This window comes from Mesoplodon mirus, assembly GCF_964341445.2.
Source record: "Mesoplodon mirus genome assembly, contig: SUPER_3_unloc_1, whole genome shotgun sequence".
Taxonomy (NCBI): Eukaryota; Metazoa; Chordata; class Mammalia; order Artiodactyla; family Ziphiidae; genus Mesoplodon; species Mesoplodon mirus.
Window position 1 is genome coordinate 1445096 of NW_028295818.1, and position 8099 is coordinate 1453194.

The following is an 8099-nucleotide window of genomic DNA, read 5'->3' on the forward strand; positions in this document are numbered from 1 at the left end:
TCATGGTGACAGTACCTAAGGTGATAGTGCACATGCTGGCAGTGCAAAATGGTGACAGTGCCCATGGTGACATTGCTTAATGTGATAGTCCTTGCGGTGATAGTGCACATGGTGACACTGCCCACCGTGACAGGGCTCTTGTTGACAGTGCTCACGGTGATAGTGCCAATGTTGGAAGTGCCCATCGGTAAAGGGCCCATTATGACAGTTCTTATGGTGAGAGTGGTCAGAGTGGCAGTGCTCATGGTGAAAGTGCCCATGGTGACAGAGCTCACGGTGACAGTGCCCATAGTTATAGTGTCCATGGTGACATTACAAACAGTGAAATTGTCCATGGGGTCACTGCCCATGGTGACAGTGCCCATGGTCACAACCTTCACTGTGACAGTGCTTACCGTGACAGTGCCCATGGTGACAGTGACCACGGTGACAGTTCTAACGGTAATAGTGCCCATGATGACAGTGCTCATGGTGACAGTCCACATTGTGCCAGTGCCCAAGGTGACAGTGCTCATGGTGACATTGCCCAAAGTCACAATACCCATGGTGACAGTGCCCAAGCTGACAGTTCTCATGGAGATAGTGCCCATGGTGACAGTGCACATGGTGATACTGAGAATGGTGACAGTGCTTATGGTGACAGTGGTAATGGTTGCAGTACCCATGGTGATAGTGCTGAAAGTGACAGTACCCTTGGTGATAGTGTCCATGGTGAGTGTGCTCACATTAATAGTGCCCATGGTGGAGGTTCCCATTGTCAATGTGTTCATGGTGACAGTGCCCATGTTGGTAGTTACCATGGTGACAGTGCTCACGGTGATAGTGACCATGGTAATGGTACACATGGTGGTTGTGCCCTTGGTGACACTGCCCATGATGACATTACTCATGGTGACAGTGCTCACGGTGATAGTGCCCATGGTGGTAGTGCACATGGCAGCAGTGGAAAATGGTGACAGTGCCCATGCTGACAGTTCTCATAGTGACAGTGCACACGGTTACAACCCATGCTGACAGTGCTCATGGTAGCAGTACCCGTGGTGACAGAGCTTACAGTGACAGTGCTCATGGTAGCAGTACCCGTGGTGACAGAGCTTACAGTGATAGTGCACATGGTTGCATTGCCCATGGTGGCACTGAAAATGGGGACAATGCCCATGATGACAGTGCCCATGGTGACAGTGCCCACAGTGCCATTGCCTATGGTGACAGTGCTGACAGTCACAATACCCATAGTAACAGTTACCACGGTGAGATTGCTCATGGTGATAGTGTCCATGGTGACACGGCTCATTGTGACAGTCCGCATTGTGCCAGTACCCATAGGAAAGTACTCATGGTGACAGTGCGCATGGTGATAGTGTCCTTGGTGAGAGTGCTCACGGTGGTAGTACTCACAGTAATAGTGCTCATGGTGACAGTGCCGATGGTGATAGTGCCCATGGTGGCAGTTCCCATGGTGAAAGTGCTCATGATGACTTTGCCCATGTTGGTAGTTCCCATGGTGAGAGTACTCACGGTGATAGTGACCATGGTAACACTGCACATGGTGGCCGTGCCCTTGGTGACAGTGCCCGTGTTGACAGGACTCAGGGTGACAGTTCTCATGGTGATAGTGCCCATGGTGACATTTCAGATGGTGGCAGTGAAAAATGGTGACAGTGCCCATGTTGACAGTTCTCATGGTGACAGTGCACACGGTGACAACTCATGAAGACAGTACTCACGGTGAGAGTTATCTTTGTTGCAGTACCCATGGTGACAGTGCTCACAGTGATATTGCCCATGGTGGCCGTGCCCATGTTTACAGTTCCCATGGTGACACTGCCCATGATGACAGTGCCCATGGTGACAGTGCCCATGTTCACAATTCTCACAGTGATAATGCCAATGGTGAGAGTACCTAGGTTGACAATGCACATGGTGACAGTGCACATGGTGTCACGCCTATGGTGACAGTGCTCATGGTGACAGTTCTCATGTTGGCATTGCCATAAATAACAGTGCTCATTGTGGCAGTGCTTATGGTGACCGTGCTCATGGGGACAGTGCCCATATTTACATTGCTTATGGTGATAGATGTCACGGTGACACTGCACACAGGGACAGTGCCCAGCGTGACAAAGCCCATGGTGATACTTCCCATTGTGACAGTGCTCACGGTGACGGTGCCCATGGTGACAGCGCCCAGTGTGACAAGGCCCATGGTGACAGTGCTCAAGGTGACTGTGCTCATGGTGACAGTGTGCACGTTTACAGTGTTTATGCTGATAGATGTAACGGTGTCAGTGCCCACGGGGACAGTGCCCAGGCTGACAAATTCCATGGTGATACTTCCCATTGTGAAAGAGCCCATGGTGACAGCGCCCAGTTTGACAAGGCCCAAGGTGACACAGCTCACGGTGACCATGCCCATTGTGACAGTGCCGATGGTGAGAGTGCCAATAATGACAGTTCTCATGGTGAAACTGCCCATGGAGATATTGCCCATGGTGATAGTGCTCATGGTGACAACCCCACGGTTACAGTGACAATGGTGATAGTCCCCGTGGTGACAGTTCTTACGTTGAATGTGACCATGGTGACAGTTCTCATGGTGACAGTGCCTATGGTGAAAATTCTCATAGTGGCACTGCTCATGGTGACAGTGCCCATGGTGATATTACCCATGGTGACGGTACTCATGGTAAAAGTGCCCATGGTGACACTGCACATGGTGGCAGTGCAAAATGTTGACAGTGCCCATGGTGATATTGCTCATGGTGACATTGCTTATGGTGATAGTCCTTCCAGTAATAGTGTGTATGGTGAAACTGCACACAGTGACAGTGCTTATGGTGACAGTGCCCTTGGTGGCTGTTCCCATGGGCACAGTACCGATGGTGACACTGTGCATTGTTACAGTTCCCATGGTAATCGTGCTCACGGTGATAGTGCACGTCCTGACAGTGCCCATGGTGGTAGTTCACCTGGTGACAGTGCTAAATAGTGACAGTGCACATGCTGACAGTGCTCATGGTGATAGTGCCCATGAGACAGTGCACACGGTGATAATAGGCATTGTAACAGTGTTCATGGTGACAGAGCCCAAGGTGGCAGTAGCCATGGTGACAGTGCCCACAATGACAGTGCCCAAAGTGACAGTGCCGACAGTAACAGTTCCCATGGTGGCACATCTCATGGTGACAGTGCCCATGGGGACAGTTAGCATGGTGAGATTTCTCACGGTTATAGTGCCCGTTGTGACAGTGCTCTCAGTGAGAAGGCCCATGGTGCCAGTGCCCATATAGACATTCTGCTCGGTAACATTTCTCACGGCGAAAGTGCCTATGGTGATATGACCAATGGTGACACTGCACATGGTGGCTGTGCAAGATGGTAAGAGTGCCCATGGTGACATTGTTCATGGTGACATTGCTTACAGTGATAATCCTTATGGTGACTGTGTGCATGGTAACAATGCACACAGTGACAATGTTCACTGTGACAGTGTTCACAGTGATAGTTCCCATGGTGAGAGTGTCCATGGTAACAGTGCCCATAGTCACAATTCTCATGGTGTAGTGCTCACAGTGACAGTGCCCATGGTGAAAATACCCAGGGTGACAGTACTCATGGTGACCGTGTTCATGGTGACAGTGCGCATGGTGACACTGCCCACCATGACAGTGCTCTTGTTGACAGTGCTCAAGGTGATAGTGCCAATGTTGGAAGTGCTCATCATGAAAGTGCCCACGGTGACAGTTCTTATGGTGAGAGTGGTCACAGTGGCACTGCTCATGGTGAAAGTGCCCAAGGTGACAGAGCTCACGGTGACAGTGCCCTTAGTTATAGTGTCCATGGTGACAGTACTAACAGTGAAATTGACCATGGGGACACTACCCATAGTAACAGTGCACATGGTCAGAACCCTCACAGTGATAGTGCTCACAGTGACAGTGCCCTTGGTGATAGTGACCACGGTGACCTTTATAATGTTGATAGAGCCCATGATGACAGTGCTTATTGTGACAGTCCACATTGTGCCACTGCCCAAGGTGACAGTGCTCATGGTGACAGTGCCCAAAGTCACAATACCCATGGTGACAGTGCCGATGCTGACAGTTCTCCTGGTGATAGTGCCCATGGTGACAGTGCACATGGTGATACTGAGAATGGTGACAGTGATAACGGTGACAGTGGTCATGGTTGCAGTACCCATGGTGATAGTTCTGAAACTGACAGTGCCCTTGGTGATAGTGCCCATGGTGAGTGTGCTCACATTAATAGTGCCGTGGTGGCAGTTCCCATTGTGAAAGTGCTCATGATGACAGTGCCCATGTTGGTAGTTCCCATGGTGACAGTGCTCACGGTGATAGTGACCATGGTAACAGTGCACATGGTGGCTCTGCCCTTGGTGAAAGTGCCCATGATGAGAGTGCTCATGGTGACAGTGCTCATAATAGCAGTGCCCAAGGTGCCAGTGCTCATGGTGACAGTGTTAATGGTGACAGTGTTCTTGGTGGCAGTTCGTATGGGGACAATACCGATGATGACACTGTGCATTGTTACAGTGCCCATGGTATTTGTGCTCATGGTGACAGTGCAAATCGTGATAGTGCCCATGGTGGTAGTTCACCTGGTGACAGTGCTAAATAGTGACAGTGCACATTCTGACAGTGCTCATGGTGATAGTGCCCATGGTGAGAGAGCACACGGTGATAATTTGCATTGTTACAGTGTTCATGGTGAGAGAGCCCAAGGTGGCAATGGCCATGGTGACACTGTCCACAATGACGGTGCCCATGGGGACAGTGCCAACAGTGACAATGCCCATGGTGACCCTTCTCACAGTAAGAGTCCCCATGGGGACAGTTAGCATGTTGAGATTTCTCTCGGTGATAGTTCCCATTGTGACAGTGCTCACAGTGACAATGCCCATGGTGCCAGGGCCCATAGAGATATTTTGCACGGTCACATTTCTCACGGTGAAAGTGCCTATGGTGATATTACCCATGGTGACACTGCACATTCTGGCAGTGCAAAATGGTGACAGTGCCCATGGTGACATTCCTCATGGTGACTTTGCTTACAGTGATAGTCCTCATGGTGACAGTGCGCATGGTGACACTGCACACAGTGATAGTGTTCATGGTTACAGTGTTCACGGTGATAGTTCCCATGGTGAGAGTGTCCAGGGTGACAGTGCCCATAGTCACAATTCTCATGGTGTAGTGTTCACAGTGACAGTGCCCATGGTGTAAATACACAGGGTGACAGCGCTCATGGTGATAGTGCCCATGGTGACAGTGCCCATGTTCACAATTCTCACAGTGATAATGCCTATGATGAGAGTACTTAGGGTGACAATGACCATGGTGACAGTGCCCATGGTGTCATGCCCCTGGTGACACTGCTCATGGTGACAGTGCTCATGTTGGCAGTGCCATAAATAGCAGTGCTCTGTGTGGCAGTGCTCATGCTGACCGTTCTCATTGTGACAGTGTCCATGTTTACAGTGATTATGGTGATAGATGTCACGGTGTCAGTACCCCCGTGGACAGTTCCCATGCTGACAAAGCCCATGGTGATATATCCCAATGTGACAGTGCCCAGGGTGACAGTGCCCATGATGACAGTACCCAGTGTGAGAAAGCCCATGATGACAGTTCTCACAGTGAATGTGCCCGTGGTGAATATTGCCGATGATGAGAGTGCCAATAGTGACAGTGCTCATGGTGAAACTGCCCATGGAGACAATGCCCATGGTGATAGTGCTCATTGTGAGAACCCAACAGTGACAGTGCCAATTGTGATAGTCCCCGTGGTGACAGTTCTTACATTGAATGTGACCATGGTGATATTGCTCATGGTGACAGTGCTCAAGGTTATGGTCTCCATGTTGACAGTGCCCATGGTGACATTTCTCATGGTGACTGTGCCTATGGTGAAAATTCTCATAGTGACAGTGCTCATGGTGACTGTGCCCATGGTGATATTACCCATGGTGACAGTACTCATGGTAAAAGTGCCCATGGTCACACTGCACATAGTGGCAGTGCAAAATGGTGACAGTGCCCATGGTGATATTGCTCATGGTGACATTGCTTATGGTGATATTCCCTACGGTGATAGTGTGTATTGTGAAACTGCACACAGTGATTGTGCTCATGGTGACAGTGTTCATGGCGATAGTGCCGATCGTGAATGTGCCCCTGGTGACAGTGCCCATAGTCACAATTCTCACGGTGTAGTGCTCACGGTGACAGTGCCCATGGTGACAATACACAGGGTGACAGTATTCATGGTGACATTGCTCATGGTGATAGTCCCCAAGATGAGAGTGCCCATGTTCACAACTCTCATGGTGATAGTGCCCATGGTGACAATACCCAGGGTAACATAGCTCATGGTAAAAGTGTTCATGGTGACAGTGCCCATGGTTACAGTACCTAAGGTGACAATTTCCATGGTGAGAGTGCTCATGGTGACAGTGCCCATGGTGACAATACCCAGGGTGTCCTGCCCATGGTGACAGTGATCAGGGTCACACTGCTCATGTGGACAGTGCCATAAGTGACAGTGCTCATTCTGGCAGTGCTCATGGTGCCATGCTCATGGGACAGTGCCCATGTTTACAGGGCTTATGGTGATAGATTTCATGGTGGCCGTGCCCATGGTGACAGTGCCCACGCTGACAAAGCCCAAGGTGATACTTCCCATTGTGACAGTGCCCACAGTGACAGTGCCCATTGTGACAGCACGCAGTGTGAGAAGGCCCATTGTGACAGTGCTCAAGGTGACCGTGCCCAAGGTGACAGTGCCCATGCTGAGAGTGCCAATAGTGACAGTGCTCATGGTGATAATATCCTTAGAGACATTGCCCATGGTGATAGTGCTCATGGTGACAAACCCACAGTGACAATGCCAATGCTGATAGTCTCCGAGGTGACAGTTCTTACGTTGAATGTGACCATGGTGACCGTTCTCCTGGTGACAGTGCCTATGGTGAAAAATCTCATACTGACCGTGCTCATGGTGACAATGCCCATGGTGATATTTCCCATGGTGACAGTATTCATGGTAAAGTGCCCATGGTGACAATGCACATGGTGGCAGTGCAAAATGTTGACAGTGCCCATGGTGATTTTGCTCATGGTGACATTGCTTAAGGTGATAGTCCTTACGGTGATAGTGTGTATGCTGAAACTGCACACAGTGACAGTGCTCATGGTGACAGTGTTCATGGCGATAGTGCCGATGGTGAATGTGCCCATGGTGACAGTGCCCATAGTCACAATTCTCACGGTGTAGTGCTCAAGGTGACAGTGCCCATGGTGACAATACACAGGGTGACAGTATTCATGGTGATATTGCTCATGGTGATAGTGCCCATGGTGAGAATGCACATGTACACAACTCTCACGGTGATAGTGCCCATGGTGACAATACCCAGGGTGACAGAGCTCATGGTAAAAGTGCTCAAGGTGACAGTGCCCATGGTGACAGTACCTAAGGTGAGAATTCCTACAGTGCGAGAGCTCATGGTGAAAGTGCCCATGTTGGAAACACGCAGGGTGTCCTGCCCATTGTGAGAGTGATCATGTTGACACTGCTCATGTGGACAGTGACATAAGTGACAGTTTTCATGTGGACAGTGCCCATAGTTACAGTGTTTATGGTGATAGATGTTACGGTGGCCATGCTCACAGTGACAGTGTCCACCATGACAATGTCCAAAGTGATATTTCCCATTGTGACTGTGCCCACAGTGACAGAGCCCATGGTGAAAGTGCCCAAGATCACAGTGCCCATGGAGACAGTGCTAATGGTGACTGTGCCCAAGGTGACATCGCCCAGTGAGACAACAACCGTTTTGACAGTGCTCACGGTGACTGTGCCGATTCTGACAGTGCTTATGGTGATAGTGCCAATAGTGAGAGTGCTCACGGTGAAACTGCCCATGAAGACACTGCCCATGGTGATTGTGCTCATCGTGACAATTCCTCAGAGGCAGTGCCAATGGTGAGAGTTTCCGTGGTGACAGTTCTCACGGTGAAAGTGACCCTGTTGAAATTGCTCATGGTGACAATGCTCATGGTGACAGTGTTCATGGTGAC